We start from the raw sequence: 12089 nt of genomic DNA on the forward strand, positions 1-12089 counted from the left end.
TAGATACAGGGATCTTGAAGCCTTCCAGTACATGCTTCATCAAGATTGTCTGAGTGCAGTTCATGAAAGTTGCAACATACTCTGCTTCTGCTGTAGACTGAGAGATGCAACTCTGCTTTTTACTCATCCATGAGACTAGTCTACCACCGAGAAAGAATGCACCACCAGTTGTGCTCTTCCGATCATCCACATTACCAGCCCAATCAGCATCTGTGAATACTTTCAGATTGAAATTATTGATGTATGGGTACCACAATCCATAGTCAACTGTTCCCTTCAGATACCTAAGAATCCGCTTGACTGCACTCAAGTGAGACTCTCTTGGACTCTTATGGAACCTTGCAGTGATGCCAACTGCATGTGCAATATCCGGTCTTCTATGCACTACATAATGCAACTTACCAATCATTGATCGGTATTCCTTCTCATCAACCAGTACAGAATCATCCTCCTTTGTCAATTTGCAACCGGTCACCATCGGTGTACCAACCAGTTTGCTATCTTCCATGCCAAAAGTCTTCAACACCTCTTTGACATATTTGGACTAAGTGATGAAGATTCCATCTTTCATCTGCTGGATCTGTAGTCCAATGAAGAATTTAATCTCCCCTATGAGTGACATCTCAAACTCTTTCTTCATCTCATCAGCAAACTCATGACTCATCTTGTCATCTCCACCAAAGATGATGCCATCAACAAAAACTTCACAGATCAGAATCTGATCTCCTTCAGACTTCAAGTAGATATTGCTATCTTCACTTGTTCTCTCAAATCCAATCTTCACAAGATGGGAATGTAGGTGCTCATACCATGCCCTAGGTGCTTGCTTTAGACCATATAATGCTTTATGTAGCCTACATACCATGTCACTATCTTCAAATAGGGTAAACCCATCTGGTTGCTCAATATACACCTCCTCTTCAAGTACACCATTTAGGAATGCAGATTTTACATCCATTTGATATACCTTGAATCTCTTAAAAGCTGCATATGCAAGAAGCATATGAACTCCTTCCAATCTGGCTACAGGAGCAAAGGTTTCCCCATAGTCTTCAACTTCTTCTTGAGCATATCCTTTGCATACCAGTTTGGCTTTAGTCCTAATCATTTTCGCCATCCTCATTCAACTTATTTCTGAACACCCATTTGGTGCCAATGACATTTTTATGTTCTGGTCTGGGTACCAAGGACCATGTACCATTTTTCTCTATCTGGTCAAGTTCTTCTTCCATTGCCTTGATCCAGTCTTCATCTTTATGAGCCTCTTTGAATGACTTAGGCTCAAATTCAGAGATCATAAATGAGTTTTCTCTGATCTTTCTTCTGGTAAGGATTCCTGCATCCTTATCACCTATGATCTTCTTGGGATCATGATTCAACTTGACATACCAAGGAATGGTCCTAACTGGTTCTTCTTGCTTTTCTTCTTCATCAGTATCAGCATTCACTGGTTCAGGAACACTGTTACTGGTACTCGGTTGACTGACAACTGGTTCCCAGAAGGTTGCAACTGGTTCATTAACAGCTTGCTCACTGCCAGTTTCCTTAGTCTTCTTAGAGGATTCATCAACTCTTACATTGATGATTTCCATAATTCTCTAAGTCCTATTGTTGTAGCACTTGAAAGCTTTACTCTTGGTGGAATATCCTAGAAATATTCCCTCATCACATTTAGCTTCAAATTTACCTTGGTGTTCACTCCTCTTGATGTAACATTTGCTACCAAATACCTTAAAGTAGTTAACCACAGGTGTCTTACCAGTCCAATACTCATAAGGAGTTTTGTCCTTACCCTTTTTGATGAGTACTCGGTTCATAGTGTAGACTGCAGTGCTTGCCGCTTCTCTCCAAAAGGTGTGAGCAACCTTTCCTTGGATCAACATGGTTCTAGCTACTTCAACCACAGTCCGGTTATTCCTCTCTGCTAGGCCATTTTTCTATGGAGTCCGGGGGGCAGACAGCTGTCTCTTGATGCCAATTTCTTCACAATACTTGTTGAATTCACTGGAAGTGAATTCCCCTCCTTTAGCAGTTCTGAGACATTTGATCCTTTTACCACTTTCCTTCTCCACTAATGCTCTGAAAGCTTTGAATTTCCCTAAAGATTTAGACTTGTCTTAGAAGAATGTGACCCACATCATTCTTGAGTAGTCATCAGTGAGAATCACGAAGTACCTATCACCCTGCACACTTCTAGTTTTCATAGGACCACATAAATCAGTATGCACAAGATCAAGCAAGTTGTCAGCAGTGAAAGATTTACCTTTAAAGGTTGAGGAAGACATTTTCCCCAATTGACATTCTCTACACAAGGTATTATCCAATTTGCTCAGCACCGACAACCCTCTAACTGCCTTGATCTTACTAGCCTTCACAATGTTATCAAAGTTCACATGGCAGAATCTCCTATGCCATATCCAACTATCATCAAGCTTAGCCATAAGACATGTACTTATATTTGCATTCAGATGAAATAGGTTACCTTTAGTCTGTATGCCAGTGGCTACTGATTTACCATCTTTACCTTTGATTTTGCAAACTCCATTCTTGAATTGCAGAGTGAGACCACTGTCATTTAGCTGGGCAACACTTAGAAGGTTGTGTCTAAGACCATCAACCCAGTACACATTGTCAGCACTACTCTTTCCATTCAAAGAGATGGACCCTCTGCCTTTGACCATGCATGGTGCATTATTGCCAAAGTGAACCACACCACCATCATACTCCTCTAAGGATAGAAACTTGCTCCGGACACCAGTCATATGGTGAGAACAGCCACTGTCAATGATCCACTCATTGGAATCATCAAACCGGGAGACAAGAGCCTTCTTGTCTGCCGCATCTTCCTTTACAGTAACAAACACAATGTCTTCATTCTCTTCATCTTTTGATTCCTCGTCTGTGACACCTTCATCAACTGCCACAAAACAATTTCTCTAGTTTCCTCCTTTGAATTTCTTGAACCTTTCCGATTTATCCTTATTGTCACTATTAGGATAGTTCATAGCAATATGTCCTATCCAGTTACAGGAGAAACATTTCAAAGGAAGCTTACCCTTGTATTTACTGGTCCCTTTTGGAAATCTCCTGGCAAGAAGAGCTTCAAATTCCATCAGAAACTCTTCATCCTTCATTTCTCTATTCTGATTAGGTTCCCCACTAGTGCTAGCCTCTTTTCCTTTTCTGGATGGTATAGCAGAAGCTTTAAAAGCTGATTTTGTCTTTTGAACACTACCATCAAAACTATTCAGCTCATAGGCTATCAACTTGGCTATGATGGAGTCCAAGGACGCCTTAGACTTGTCTATTGATCTCAGCTCCTAAATAGCAGCAACCCTTATTGCATAGACGAGCAACAGGGATCTTAGGACTTTACTTACCATAGTGGAATCTTCTATTTTGCCACATGCACTCTTTATTTCTCCAACAACTGTTTTGATTCTTATTCCATACTGCTGAATGGTCTCTCCTTCAACCATTCACATATCTTCAAACTTTCCTCTCAAGCTCTCTTCCTTAGCCTGTTTTACATGCTCATCACCACTATAGATATTTTCAAGAGCATCCCATACCTCTTTGGGATATGCCTTTTCCTGAACATCAATAAACTCAATGTCAGATAGACTACTGATGAGGGCTTCCATGACTTGTACATTTTCTTGTATCTCTCTCTTTTGGTCATCGGTGAGAGTATTGGTAGGAACAACATATACATTTTCAACATAACTCCAGTGTTGAACACCCATGCTTTTGATGAATATCTTCATCCTATCTTTCCATATACCAAAATTTTCCTTGTTAAACTTTGGACCTTCCCTCTTCATCATTAGACTAGGATCTTTTCCTCAAGCGGTTAAGCTTACAACACAAAGGACCTAGAGTGCTCTGATACCAATTGATAACTCAATGATGAACCACTAGTACCAAACCGGTACTGAGAGGGGGGGGGCGTGAATCAGTACAAACACAAATATAGTCAAAAATAGGTTTGACAGCAAATACCCCAAATGACTGATAAACAAGGATACCGATAAAACAGAGTGCAACCGGTAACATCCAGTATAGCTCAATCAGTCATGAACTAGTCACTTAATAAGCTTTCCTCTTAACTCAATACTACAATATAATTATATTCTCATGCATAAACCAGTAAACTTGACCATCAGATCTTCACAACAATGAGTTCAATATGTTTTATAGACAGGCATAAAACATAGAACCTTCAAGTGCTTAACAGATAAAACAAAGCATCACAAGACAAAAGCATTTCACATGACACACATAATTTTCACGTGGAAACCCAACTAGGAAAAACCACATTGGGGATGAATACCCACAAGCTACTTTTTGAACTCTTTAGAAGTCTACTCTGTTAGGAGCCTTGTCCGGCTAAGGACATTACAATAGGTTCTGGTAAGAACCAATCTTGTTAAGGATCACCCAGTTAAGGGATACCCAGTTAAGGGTTAAACCCAGTAGGGTCACCTTGTTAGAGGATTTCAATAACTCAATAGCTGAAAGGATCTCCTAAGCTTCTCTAGCTTCTCAGAACTCATTAGCCTCGAGTTACCCGGTTAAGGGATTTGAAACAAGCCGGTTAAGACCACCCGATTTAAGGGATTTTGAATCAAGTTAGTTAAGGCTACACTGTTAGGGGATTTTACAACTGTTGAAGTGGTTAGAGATCAACAGGTATTACAATGATCTATTAACAGCACTTAATGATAATGTAGATCCATTTAGGCTCCTCTTTTCCTTCTACACATCCACTTTGTAGGTATCTCTTCTCTCCTTTGGTCTGGCAATAATCACGTATCACTTTCCTTGGATACACACTCACAACTTTTGCCAACAACCTCAGAAAGAAACCCAACATCGACCTTATAGGAGACATACAGGTCGGTAGCAAAAACCCTAAACCCTAAACTTGTTAGGTTAAGCAATTCATTCAGTTCGATCCTGACCGTTGAATCATGCTGCATTAAATGCAACAATCTTGAATCGATCTCAAGACATTCTCCATCATCCATTATCCACCATTTTCATGGCGGCTGATAACCCATCACGCGTTATCACCATTTGACAGACTTCGCACATTCCCGAGGTAGATAGGAATAGTCATCTTCATGCAAGATCCTTCACGCACACAGAGCTTACGTGCTGTCCTCCATCATACTGCTAACTCATCACACAAAGATCACCGATTGAGTCACACAGACTTGAGGTACTCCAACCAGAAACTCTGAAGTGGAAGCTGCCTACCAACCGGTAGTCATACAGTGCTTCCATGTGCTAGTTCCCATAACTTCATGCTAGTTCCCATAACCACATGCCGGTTCACCTTGAACAAATATGCCGCTTCACTTTGGCATATAAACCAGTTCACACATATGTCGGTTCCTCTCTCTTCACTTATCACATGTGCCAGTTCACACTATGTCCCATATTGACATCAATGACAACATACAATATCATTATGTCTTCATGCCGGTTCACATAAGGCTCATGTCGGTTCACATAATGCCAACAAAAAAAGGGTATCTGAAGCTGATGTTGAAATTTTGCTCTAGTATGGGTAAATGCTCACTGTTATAGATGCAATGAAGCAGATGCACTATCTTGTTGAATAAAAGAGTTGTCTTATGCAATAAATGCACTATTTTGTTGAGTGAAAGCACTACTCTGTAGTTGTAAAAACGTGAACCTAGGGTGTGAATGTGTCATTTCTATTGCAAAAGCGTTGTCCCATTTAGCAAATGTGTGATCCTATGATTCAAATGTGTTGTACTATTGAGTAAAAGCACTATCCTAATGTGCAAAAGTGTTGCTCTTCACTATAAAAGGGATTTTTGACTCATTTCAAGATGATGATTTTTCAAGTTTTTGACCAGTTTGAGAACATTTTGTAGACACAAAAGACATAATGTTTGGAAAATCAAAGTGCACAAGAAAGTACAAGTCCTATGGTAGGTCGAGATAATAATTGTTGAATCTCACGTGGGGTTTCCCCTAAGGCTACGCTATTCAAAATGGATATATAGGTGCTTGACCCCACTGGCTTCACCCTCGGCACTCACTTCTCTAGGGCAGCCAAGCACTAGTTTCCATGAAAACTCCCCATGGCAAACTGCATATCTCTACTAGGAACCGTATGTGTGTGATCCGCTTCAAAGGTCCGATCTCCTGTGCTAATAATTAGAAGGTTTTTGGAAACTAGACAAGATGGTTTTTAGTAAGGGCTTGTGGTCATGTAACCATACATGCAACACTTATTACACTCTATAAATACAGAAGGTTCCCATCCTATAGAGGTTGCGCTCTATAGGGTTTATGGGGAAACATAGTGTCGGTATGAACTAATCAACACATGTTTCCAATGACTTTCATCATAGACATGATTTATTTAAAGTGGATTGGAAGGACTCGGTATTAGCCTGTTTCCACTTGGGTTGTTCCCCTCTCACTGGCCCCCTCAAGGAAGCTCAGGAAGGCAGACCCTCTAAAGGTAACAAATAAGATAAAAGAAGGTCTAGATTTCTGATCGCCGTATTAGGGTGAGAGCATACTCACCTACTACTTTTAAGCAAACATGGTAGACAATGATTATTTTTAACCTTTAAATCATCTATGTGTAACTACCTTATTGAAAACACACAATGCAAGTTTGCATGTTGTTCATTAACCCCTTAGTTAAGCTAGATGAAAGATGTATGATCTTTTACTTTCCGAAAGAACTCCTAGTTAGACTAAGTGAGAAAATGCATAAAAATTGTTCAAAATAAAACCCTGCATGCACACAAGTCAGTAGTTTGCAAAAAATGAGTCTTGGACAGTCGAACCTGCAAAGATTTGTTAGTTGACAGATTGTAAAATTTCAAAATTTGCAGATAGTCATAATGAAAGTGCTAAAACAATAAATGTGCTATCTTGCAAAACAAAAGCGCTACCCTGCAAAACATAAGAACTAACCTATTGAATATATGTGTTGACCTGTGTAATAAATGTGTGATTTCAAAAACATAAGTGCTAACCTGAGTGATAAATGTGTTAACTTATGTAGTAAAAGCACTAACGTGAGTGATAAATGTGTTAATCTATGCAATATAAGTGCTAACCTATGGAGTAAATGTGTTGTCAAATTGCACAGAGGTGTGAAACTGGCTTACAAATGCATTAATTCATTTAGTTCTTATGATAATTAAACAGGATATTAGAAGGAGATGTGTGAGGCCTGAGCCCCGTGGTGGGCACAAAAATTGTGTCGACTTAAGTTTTCATCTCAAAAATTGACCTGCAACTTGTTAGTCCATCATTAAAAATAAAAGCTACAGGAACTCAAGCTTCAACTAATGAAACAACATGAAATAAAGTAAATAAAACAAATTATACCTTCATGGATTATGTCTCATTGTGTCCTAACCCCATTGTTCTTGGTTGCAGATAATTTGCTCTCAAACAAGCACTGGTAGCTTCCAAGATGGCAAGTGTGGAATGGACAGATAGATGATATGCAAAATCTATGCTATGAAAATGATTTATGCTAATTTTCTCAAAAACTCTAAAATGCTTAGACAAATGAACTCACGGATGCAAAGATTAATATTCCTAGTTAACTTAGACTATTGGACATTGGGATCAAAATGCACTAGAACTCCTCTATTTATAGATTTTTTAGTGCATAAGCTTAGGTGGCAGAGATCAATGGTCATGATTAAATCTTTCTTTTCAAATGGCTATGAGCAAGAGGCTGAAGGTTGAGCGAAAGGGGGAAGGAGAAGACAAGTGTCACTCATCTCACCTTGATTGAGGGGAGGACTGAGAGAATCTAGGATTAGTTGGAGAATATTTAGGGATAGAGGGACAAGTGTAAATGAACTAGGGTTAGGTGGACAAAACCTCCTCCAAGAATATAGGAGTGTTGGAGCAAAAATAGGGAGGTTTCAAAGATTATGTGCATGTACACATTTCATTCATGAATATGGGAGTTGGAGATAAGTGGCTCATAAATAATTTATTTTTTATTTAATTTTATTGATTTAAATTAGCCGCATGATGGATGAGTTAGCAAAGGTGGAGATGAAGGGTGAGTTGAAAAGTGGTAATAAAATAGTTATGAAATTATTTAATAATGGAACTATAGGATAGTGAATAGTGCACAAATAGGATAAGGAATGATAATTAAATATTAAATATTTAATTATTTGGCTTAGAAGAAAGGGGGATGATGGATTAATTAATTAAATGTTTCAACTCAATTAATTAATAGAAAAATATTAAATACTCATGAATTAAATAAATGATTCTTTTCAAATTAATTATTTAATAGAGGATTAATCATTAAATAAATATAAAATATTTATTTAATTACTCAAAGCCAATTTTATGTGTATACAATACTAACAACTGAATTAAAAAGAACTACTAAACTAACTGAACAAAGTTCTCACCAAGTAGTCCCTCTTGAGTGAGACTTCCAAGATTAACACAAGTGTTGGAATCTCATAATATCATCTTATTCATTAAAATAGAAATACATAGAATATGACAGCATGTTCTTAAACTATATTTCAGAGCTAAAAGTAAACATACAACATCAGAGATCAACTTTTTCAAGAGATCACTTGAGCATTATTTATAGAAAGAAAAACTACCAACTAATCCTAACTAACTGGTCGACCAGCTCCACAACATTAGGAGGGTGCCATTTATTGAAATCATGAAAAGAGGAAAGGAAAGATCATGCACGCACTTAGCCAAGTCAAATAGGACTTCCTCAGCAAAGATATAGTGCAGCATGCCACTAAATCAACTTAATTGATTCTACATAATTAATAAAGAAGGTAGATATAGCATTAATTAGAGAAATCTCCACTATGTTGATTACTTCTTGACTTCTTCAACAATCAGCCAGCTGGTAAGAGTTATGCTCCTTGTTGCAAGCTTTATCATAACACCACTTTCTTGGTACAGATCTACAAAACACGTTAGCACATACAAAGAATCTACATTTACCAAATCATCTGAAAACAACATTCTTTTCAACACATGCAAATTTAATAGATAATTACATAGCATATGCATTAATATCATGAGTTATTTCAAGGTCAAACTTAAGCCTGATAGATAATAGTTTCTAACAGAACAACACAGTAAATAGTGTCATCACAATATCAAAATCTAAAGTATTATCATGGACATCATAATAAATCCTTAGAAAATAGGACCATAAACTTGCCTCATCATTCCCCTAAACCTAAAGTCTTGTTGGTCCTCCAGCAACATTGTTCCTTAGCCTAGTCAGGGTTCTCATATCACCAACTACCAACTGTCCTACAACATGTTTTGCACCCTCTGAATCAGGATCCCAATAAAATCCATGCCTATGTTCCAATCTATTCCACCTTGGCCTTTCTTCTGCTATATCATACTGATAGTACCTGTAGTCTGGCACTGCCCACAATAACATGGGTGGTTAGAATATTAATGGGAACTAGTACACCTTTTATGTTCTACCAAGCTGTATATATCTAGAATATCTCCTTTGTGTTGCAGCATAATTCTATAGTGAATGTGGCTCAGCTTGCCTTAGTTGATCAGTCAAGCTATTCCATCTCTATGAAAGGTGCCTTGCTACTGTTCTTCCTATAGTGTCCTCCACTTTTTCATATTCTCTATAGGCTTCTTCCTATAGAGGAAACGCTTTATCATTAAGCTCTGGAATGTACATAACTCAGTACCAATCATAAAACATTGCTTTAGGATTATGAGATTCAGCCATGAGAGGCAAGGGTTCTTATAATTCCTTTTCTTTGTAATCTCTGAACTACTCACCCCAACTATTTTCATTCTGAATCTAGGACATAAATGCCCTCAAATGGATATATCCAATATACATCATTGGTTTCCATTGATGGTCATCTGGGGCAGCATAATTATGTAGGCATAATTCACAAAGTATGTTCTTACTCTCTATTGGATATTCTTGGTAGGCTTGAAATAATTCCTTAGGGGTTTTGATGGGAGGATTTAATCCTATAATTATCCTAGAAAATCAGAAACTAAGATACCTCTCCTTTAAATGTAATATGTAAACCCTTAGAGGGGTTATGCATTCCATTAATTGTGGCACTAACTCTACCACATCATCCACTTGTTTCTTTAGTTTAACTATCTCCTCATCCTTTTTCTCAATTTGTTTCTTCAACCTAAGGTTTTCTTCATCCCTCTTTTCTATCTCATCCAACAATTTCAACACTACACTATTCCATGAAAATGTAGGGGTCTATGAATACCTACCAAAAACTTTTTGGCAACATGTTCCAATGGCGGTACTGGTGGTTGCTCAAATTCCTATTGAAGGGGTTTGTTCTTCTCTTGATGTGGTACTTCTTCTTCTCCTGCTTGTTCTACAATGGTAGCTAGTCTATCCAACCCTGTTTCTACATATTCCTCAAATGCTTTCTCTTCAAATGTACTCTCCCCTTCATCATGTGCTTCTTCCTTAGAGGCTACTGCCTCTTTTCTAGTTGTTGTCTCTATCTTGGGGATTTTTCTTAACATCTCACCAATATCTTGTGCATCTGGCTTTGCCTTGGTTGAAGGAGTTTCCCTAGTTTCTATTGCTGCAAGAGGAACAGTGTCTTTGATTTTTTGTTTGTTTGGGCTAGGGCTAGGTTTTTTCGTCTCACACATCTCAGCCCTAACCTTTTCATTCCCTTTTTCTTCTTTCTTCCGCTATTCCTCTACTTTCCTAGTTGTTGACCTAGTTCGGCATGGAGTTTGAAACAGATAATCATCATGAATTGAAGTAGGGGTTCCTTCTTCCTTTGATTCAGAAGAATCAACTACTATAGTCATGGTTGCAGGAGGGTTCGCTCTAGGTCTCACACCAGAGGTAGAAGCCTCAAGAGTGACTAAAGAAACCTTCCTTCTTTTGATAGACCTATGAGATTGAATCCTCTGTTCCACATTTTTAGGTCTAAATTGATCCACATTTTCAAATTTCTCCCATGTCATACCAGAGACTTCTCGTAAAGATTTCTCAACTAGCAATTTAATCAAATAGTGGTGAGATGCAGATTTGGTCCTACCTTTTTGAGTTTCAGTTGCCATGATTTCTAGTAACTTGTAGAGAATATTGGGCACATTCATTCTCCTCTCATGCCTCAAATGGCTTAAGAGTTTGAAATGAATGGAGTGCAAACAAGACTAGCAACCTTCATAGGTAATGTATTTGCAAATGTGCATAATTGCATGCATCCACTTGTCTAGCAGTGACATTCTCCTTCTCCCCTGTCTATCCACAACAAGTGGTGGATCACTAGGTTCAGTAAATTCTTCCCTTGTTAATCTTGTGTCTTGAGATGCAAGGTATGGTTCCTAATCAGTGGGCAACCTTGTGACTTCTAAAATTTTTTCCTCTGTTACCACCACTTCCAATCCTTTTACCATTGCTTTGCCATTTACAAAAGTTTGTGCAAATTCTGTAGCAATGTCTCCAATAAAACTCTGCAACTTCAAGAAATACTAGCCAGCCATAATTTTGAAATTTTGCTAGACAAATAGCATCTTGTAGGATCACATCATGAACAATAGGTTCATTCCTAATTAACTAACCACCCATTTTCCTGTAGTCACTTTCTAAAACATTCCCTTGTTCTATCTTCACTAAAAGAGTCAAATTTTCTTATTCTCTGCATGAATTTAGTTTTTTAAGATTCTTCTGAGTCTACAACTTACCCTTTTTCATTTGAAGTTTGTCGACTAGGATAGAGGAAAAATCATTAATAAAAGTATTAGAAAGGCTTTCAATAAAAATGACGGTGCTTGTGACCTCTCAAGTGTCAAATTACTGGTTCAAAACAAGTAAAAGACAACTAACGGGTGTGTTTTCCTCCCCCCAACCTAAATTAAGGCATGCTTCCACATAGGTTGGAGTGGCATAGAAAAAATATGATATGTAAATATCATAATTAATGAACATGATGAAAAGTAATATCATTTAAGATAATTATGGAAGAAGTGATTGTTCGCACTTACTTGATAAATTGCATTTGCATGTCTTGGATTATGGTGTGCACAGCGCCTGT

The sequence above is a fragment of the Cryptomeria japonica genome, chromosome 7, assembly GCF_030272615.1.
Source record: "Cryptomeria japonica chromosome 7, Sugi_1.0, whole genome shotgun sequence".
Classification (NCBI taxonomy): domain Eukaryota; kingdom Viridiplantae; phylum Streptophyta; class Pinopsida; order Cupressales; family Cupressaceae; genus Cryptomeria; species Cryptomeria japonica.